The sequence below is a fragment of the Arvicanthis niloticus genome, chromosome 25, assembly GCF_011762505.2.
Source record: "Arvicanthis niloticus isolate mArvNil1 chromosome 25, mArvNil1.pat.X, whole genome shotgun sequence".
Lineage (NCBI taxonomy): Eukaryota > Metazoa > Chordata > Mammalia > Rodentia > Muridae > Arvicanthis > Arvicanthis niloticus.
The window spans coordinates 40222041-40228156 of record NC_133433.1 but is presented as its reverse complement, the minus strand read 5'-3'; positions in this window follow the sequence as shown (position 1 = coordinate 40228156).

Sequence of the window (6116 nt, the reverse complement as noted above, 5' to 3'; positions counted from 1 at the left end):
CCTGCCATGCTGTGGGTAGTCAGCTGGGAAAGCTCTGGGTTCCTCCAGCTGGAAGTTGGGCCCAGCTGCTCATTAACAAAAAGCCTCTCCCAGGCTCCTCACGATTCCTCATGGCAGCACAGCCCCAACACACGAGGAAGGCTTTGGGTTTCCAAAACCGGTTTATTCACATGGGGGATCTTGGATAGATCTGGATGCATACCCCCTATAACCTAGGGTGGACCTGAGTTAAAAGTGGAGGGGAGGAGGGAGGAGGGAGGAGGGGCTGGGGGAGGAATGTTTAATCGGCTCCACCTCTGGCTTTCAGGTACTCATTAGTATGTAAATCTCTCTAGGGCCTGTTCACGCCCTCCACCTGTGACTGAAGGGTGAAGGTGGAATGGAGATTAGACCTTGTGTTAGGCCCAACAACCACTGATATGATCAAGGGTTTCCCAATGGAGAACTTAGAGAGAAGACTGAAAGAGCAGCAAGGGTTTGTGACCCAAGGAGGAAAGCAACAATACCAAACAAACAGAGCCCCCCCAGGGTCTAAACCACCAGCCTGGGAGCACATAAGGAGGGACCCATGACTCCAGAGGTATATGTAGAGGAGAATGGCCTTGTCGGGCATAGGAAGGAGAGGAGTTTCTTGGTCCCATAACAAATGAACACAGAGTGTGTGGGGGAAATGTGAAGGTGGGAGGGGGTTTTGGGGGGGTAAGTGCAGGCACTGCCTCATAGAAGCATGAGGAGTGGGGATGGGATAGGAGGTTTCTGGGTGGTGGGAGGAAGTGAGGTAAGGGGATAAAATCTGAAAGGTAAATATAATACCCAATTTTTTTAAAAAAAAGAGATGAAAAAAGGGGGGAGGAGAAAAAAGAGAAAAAAGAAAGAAAAATAGGAGATTTAATAACACAAAAGGAAGGATTTAGAAATTTAGGAGGCAGTTTATGTTAATGGAAACAGCATCATAAAAACTGGAAAATCACACCCTCATAGAAACACAAGGATGGGGGTTGGGATAAGGGGTTCCTGGGTGGTGGGGGGAATGGGATAAGGGGATAAAATTTGAAATGTAAATATTAAAACCAATTTTTAAAAGGGGAAAAAAAAAGAAAAGTTGTCAGAACCAACATCTTTTAAAAAATGTCAATCCTCTAGGAAAAAAAAATTTTTTTCTTGATACTAAAACTTGTTCTGAGAATTGTATATTGCAGAATACACAGCCTTGGTGTATCTACTCATCAAGCATACTGAGCAGACCAGCCCAAACCTCGGATGTCCTGGAATTCCATCTGGATTCAGTGAAGACACAGCATCAGAGGCTTATGAATTTACTCTTTCCCCCACCCCTCTTCTAATATCTCAACGCCCATAATCAGCTTTTGAAGAAGTTAAAGAAGAGTCAGCTTCCCTATTCCCTGGGCTTAGAGACTAAGGTGGTTAATAATGGTCTGTCTTTCTAGGGAAAAGTAGTGGTTTTGTTGGAACAGGGAGGATTAGCTAGGACTTATTGCATAGCCATAACCTATTGGTAGAAATCTGTATAATTAATATCAAGATGAAGTTATAATTTCTTAAATGGTACAAAATTTACTTTGATTTCAAATTTAAGGTTTTCACTGGTATGAGCTTCTTATTGATATAAAAGTGAGATGAATATTTATACTCTCATGGGCATTGTGCCTGTATAACACATTTAGGAATACAAGGCTTAGACCCAGTCCTTCTTTAACTTTTTTAACTGATTTGGGACAGTTAGCCTATGAGTTAAAGGACTATAGCAAATTCATGGCTTTGAGTTTACTGTTAGGGTGTTTTCCATATTTTATTTAGAAATAGCTGAGAGGAGTTAACAGACAACAGTTCAGGTTACCTTACATAGATAGTTGGTTTTCAAAAAGTCAGAAGTCCATAGAATTGATGTTACAAATATTTATATATTAATGTTCATTTTGATTAGAGACCTGTCTGCTCCTGACAGCTTCCTATCATGGATTCTAAAAAGAAATTGAGCATCCTTGGAGTTACTCCAGTTGTGCAGTAACAGCCTCTAGGTAAGAATTGCCTCTTTCCATCTACAGACAAATTACTGTCCAGAAAAGGACACGCTTGCAGAATAGTCGACTGATTATATCTGTGCAGACAGAGTCATCAGCCCTTAATAATTCTGCATCACTAAGGTCTGTCAGATGATTCTGGGCCAGAAGGCTGAAGATTTGATGCTCCAACGTTCGGTAGTATAGGGGCTTTCCAGGTGTTCAGTGGTCTCTATACATTGGCTAAGTTTTAGAAGCTATGCTTAGTGCTTCCCATAATTTCAGTTAACTCAGTCATTCTGAACTTCTGAAGGGGTTGAAGACCTATAGTCTCATAGCCAATCCTGGCTATTTACTTTGAGAAAAAAGATCTGTGTGGATGGTTTTCAGCTGACATTCATTCTAAAGCCAAGAAAAAAGCCAGGTTCAAAACTAAGTGTTTTAGTTAGGAGAGATGACAGAGGTTCTGGCTAGTCAACAAAATGATGGACTGGGTATTAGGACTATCTTGTACCTCACTGGTACAATTAGGAATAATTATGCTCTAATTGTATTTTGAGAGAAAAGTTTTATTTTAACAGGAAGGGTGATATGTAGGAGAAGCTAAGGGGGAAGGAGTACTAAGAGGAAGAGATGGAGTAAGGAGAGGAGAAGATGAAGGAGAGGAGAGGCTAGGTTATGAGAGAGAGAAAGAGAAAGAAAGGGGGCACATGGAGGCAGATGTTCACGTGTCTCCACCAGTCAAAGATAATTGATATATCTTCGTTGAGTATTGGGTTACACTTCTGATTGAACATTACCAAACTTATAAATCATTTGATTAACATTTAAAAAATTGTATAAAAGCAAAAAGGAAAAGGGGGCATGGGATAGGGGTTTTCTAGGGAGGGGAAATGGGGAAAGGGGATGGCATCTGTAATGTAACTAAAATATAAAAAAAAAATTTAAAAAAACATTGAAAAAAGGGGAAAAAAGAGCCTATGGTAATGTAGGTCCTGTGGGTACAACACAAAACATATGAAGGAGTAAGCCCTTCAGACACCAAATTCTGCAGGCTCTCAAGTCTTTTACAGGAAAGGTATAAAGTTTTATATAACCTACAAAGATACTATTACACTTGTTTAGTCATTCCTAATGTACAAATACTGCCTAATGCAATGTAAATGCTATTTGTTAAGTTCTTATGCCATGTTGCATAATGACAGGAGAATGTCTAAACACATTTAGTATAGATAAAGGTTAGAGTGTTTTTCATTAGTGAAATCCACAGATGAAGAACCTGTGGATAGGAATGCTGAGTGAATCCATGGACAAAGAAGGCAGCAGGACTCACAGTTATCATAAATGCTCAATAATGAAGTGATCATTCCTTTCGTGTCAGTATTCTTGAAAAATATACTCCTCATAGCCTTTAAATAAACTGGCCCTATACTCTAGCGTGACACATGATCTGACCCAAGCTTACTATTCTGATTTTGTGTCACCCCATAGATGTTACTCCATAGTTTGGATCACTTTACATTTTAAGTGTGCTATGAGTTTTACCTCCACTCTCTTTTCTTTTTTCCTTTCATTCTTGCGTTCTTTCTGCATTGAGGATTGAAACCAGAGCCTCAGGCATGCTAACCTCTTATCATATTCCTGTAGTTAACTCCAATAAAACTCATTGGTTCACTAAGTTAGACTTTGATGGTACTTTGGTCTGTCATGGGCTCCTTATCGCGGGTGAGTAGACATGTGTGCTGCCTCTCCATAGGTAAAGTCTTGTCACACAACAGACTGTCTCCTTAACAAAACACCAGCCTTTTTAAAGATCACACATCTCTTTCTTTCTTCAGCTTTAGTTTGTCTGAGAACCTTTTCTTGAATCCTTATGTTTTATTTTTTACAGTTCATTGGTATTTTCTGGTGAACAGAACATTGATATTTTCTGGTGACCATAACATTGGTATCTCCTGGTGAGTCCCACATGCTCTCTCTCTCTGGAGTTTATCCTCTAGCGTTTTCAACACTGCCCCATCATTAATGACCTCTCAGTCTATACTCTCAGTAGACACCAGAAGTGTCTTAACATCTTGAATTTCCAGAAACATTTCAGTCCCTTGTACATGTATTCAGTAAATAACTTTTGAAGGACAATTTCTCTGACCACATCTGGAAAGAGAAACATTTTGTGAATTTACTGTGTTGTAAAAAAAAAAAAAAAAAAAAAAAAAATGGCCAGCAAACGATCAAGGAGCATGCCAATGTTGGAGAACTCAAGTTTACTTTATGTTAGTGGGCCTAGAGCAAGCTAGTATACTGCAAGCCCAGCCCCCTCCTTCACCTATAGTTTCTTATAGTTTCCATAGGCTGAATGATAATGTGCACATCTACCCTATGTGACTATCTGCAGACAGTCTGCCTATGTGTTTCATGTTCAGTGAGTTGAGGGGTTTATCCATTATAGATAAGCTTTGGAATTTCGAAGGGTAGTTTCTGCAGTGCAGCTGTCATCTTAAGGTGGTTTTATGAGTAACTACACACCAGGATTAAGGGAATGGGAGTTTCAGCTGAAGCATGCAGAGATATGGAAGTAAACTTCAGCATCTTTAACTATGTTAGATATAAATTTTGCCACATCTTTGTCTCCACATAATGTAGTAGCCTGCAGAAATTGTTATTTGAGCTACCATGGGGTAAGAGAATAGTTTAATTATATTTTAAAATATAGTTTAATTAATTTAAAATAAAATAAAGACTATTAAAAGTAATAAATATATAACATATGTTTCTTTTTCTTCCAGCTGTAGACTACCTTCTTTGCCATTTCCACATAATACACATGCTACTCTGAGTATGAGCCACTCTAATGAAATTAAATTGTTTCACAGTGAATATGAACAACTGCTGTAAAAACCAGTCCTCTTAATAAGATCTCCTTGACTCTGAAATGATGTCCCCTTTTAAACTTGGAGTTTTCACACAACCTTTACTTACTGACACATATGTTCATTCTGTCATTTAATAGATATTTAAAGCACATTCACTGTATACCAGGGACTCACAGAAACAGACACAAACAAACAAACAAAGAAGTTCTTGCCTTCATGGAGTTGTTTTTGGTACCCAACGTGGGGCAGCAAGAACGAGAGACCCAGTGAAGGACATTACTGGAAGAAGGATCTGCTGAAAATTCAGAAGTGAAACAAAGGTGATCATCGCGGGAAGAGGTAAGTCATGTTAATGAAAATGTGGCAAGAAATAAGTGAGCCTGAACTCAACTCTCTGTTTTTATTTTGTTGTTTGCTGCTCACATGTGTTAATTGTCTGCTTTTGTTTCATTTTTTGAAAGCTATCTTTCATGCGGGAAGAGGTAAGTCATGTTAATGAAAATGTGGCAAGAAATAAGTGAGCCTGAACTCAACTCTCTGTTTTTATTTTGTTGTTTGCTGCTCACATGTGTTAATTGTCTGCTTTTGTTTCATTTTTTGAAAGCTATCTTTCATGTTCAAAGTAAAAAGAAATGTATTTATCCAAAATTAGAATCTAAAACACAACCAAAGGTTGATGATGATTTGTCAGAGCCAGATTGTGCTGACCTAAAGGAAGAGGCCGCCGAACATTATGACTCTGAATGGCCCTCTTCCCAAAGCCCCTCTCCCAGTGCGCCAAAGAGCTAAAAGTTATCTTGTATGACCAATAAAAGACACAGGCTCAGAAAACACCCCAATTTGCGGCTTTCTCTTGCAGTCTGGAAAAGAGATGTCCTACAAATAAAAAGGGCAAAGAACGGCAAACAGTGAATAAGAAAGAGAATTTGATATCTAAAGTTAACATTTTATAAGGTTTAAGTACATCACTTAACACACACACATTACCAACAGCAACAACAATATACCAACAAAAAAAGTCCTTTAATGAAAGTAAGAACAACAAAAACTATCAGAAGATTCTCACATGGCACACAAAGAAGACAAATCCTATAAAAACAATAATGGTAAATGTGATAAAAAAAAATAAAGATAAATATGGATAAAGATAGTAAAATTACATATGAATAAAATAATATCAACAATAAATAGGAAGTCGAAAAAGAAACTTCAGATCTTAAAC